Genomic DNA, 1,250 nt, shown 5'->3' with positions numbered 1-1,250 from the left:
CAGAAATATCAAGGAGGCAATTCATGGAGAAATATAATGACCAAAACCTACCCGCAATATTATATGCATTCGCTGCTTTCGCTATGGATGCGTCCATTTATTTTGATTTTTTTATTGCAACATTTCGATAGATAAGATATACCTACTTAAGCAATTCCATTAGTAATAAGTTGTATGAATCTTTCTACCAGACAAACTCGTAACAAAGACACTTTTAAATGTAACAATAACCTCAATACTAACTACTCTATTTATTTACCAATTAAAATAATTCATCACCGCGCAAACCAACTGTGAATTTATTGATACATTTGGTGTTAATAATTTTGTTGGTTTCAAAAACAACCCGTCCTTAATCTTGTCTCTATGAAGGCATAGAGTACGAGTATAATTTCATATGCAATTGCGTACTGTATGCATTTACAGTACAGTAAAAACCTTATGTTGGCACTGTATTATGCAGTAAATCATATTTATTATGTATCATGTAGAAGCCCATCAGGGCTTTTAAATTAATAAATAAATATATTAGTTAAAAGAGAACACAAGAGTTATTAAAATCCAGTAGACGAAGTAAAAGAAAGTAACAATTATTTTACAAGCAATAATTGTTCGCCTGAAACACTCATCCACATTGAAAAATCTCCTGATAAAAGATACATGACGCCAACGGGACTCGAACCCGTGTCCTTTCGATTTCCGGTCGAAAGCTCTGACCACTGAGCTATGGCGGCTTATCTTTTACCCGCGAAATTATTCAATATATACTAGTGTTTCATTCAACAATTACTGCTTGTTACATTTTTTCACTTGAAAACAACCAACTTTATTTTATATGAGAAAGGCATTGTAAGTGCTAACTCTCTCACTAGATGGCGTCGAGACAAATTGTCTACATTTTTAGGTGAAATACTTGAACTTGTCAAATATTAATTATTATTTTTTGGTAAACTAATGTTTTTTAGACAAGATTTTTTATGCATAGCACAATACCAAAAAATAATAATTAAAAGAAAGTGTTGGAAAGTAAGAGCTTCATAGATGCACGCACAGATGGCAGTGCATAGAGCTTGCGTGGAAGTCCACAAGATGGAGCCAGTGGCCAGTAGTTGCCAGGGCCAGTAGGAAGGCTCCCAGATAAACTTACTTTTTCAGATTCCAATTAGCCAGTTTCTGGTTAGGTCGACTATCGAGTCACCATCAACACACGGAGTATTAATAAATCCCTGATTAATCTAAATGAACCAATT

The 1,250-nt window shown here is 34.0% G+C and overlaps 1 non-coding gene across 1 annotated transcript; it reads right to left on the bottom strand.

The window, feature by feature from the left end:
* Positions 1–661: 661 nt before the first annotated feature.
* TRNAS-GGA (transfer RNA serine (anticodon GGA)) lies at positions 662–734 on the bottom strand. Its single transcript has one exon. It is a non-coding gene; the product is annotated as a tRNA-Ser (tRNA).
* Between the last annotated feature and the right edge of the window lie 516 nt (positions 735–1,250).

The sequence above is a fragment of the Hesperophylax consimilis genome, chromosome 7 (genome assembly GCF_061612785.1).
Source record: "Hesperophylax consimilis isolate HC1 chromosome 7, BYU_Hcon_1.0, whole genome shotgun sequence".
Lineage (NCBI taxonomy): Eukaryota > Metazoa > Arthropoda > Insecta > Trichoptera > Limnephilidae > Hesperophylax > Hesperophylax consimilis.
The sequence above is the reverse complement of the archived record's forward strand: the minus strand, read 5'-3'. Positions and strand labels throughout refer to the sequence as shown.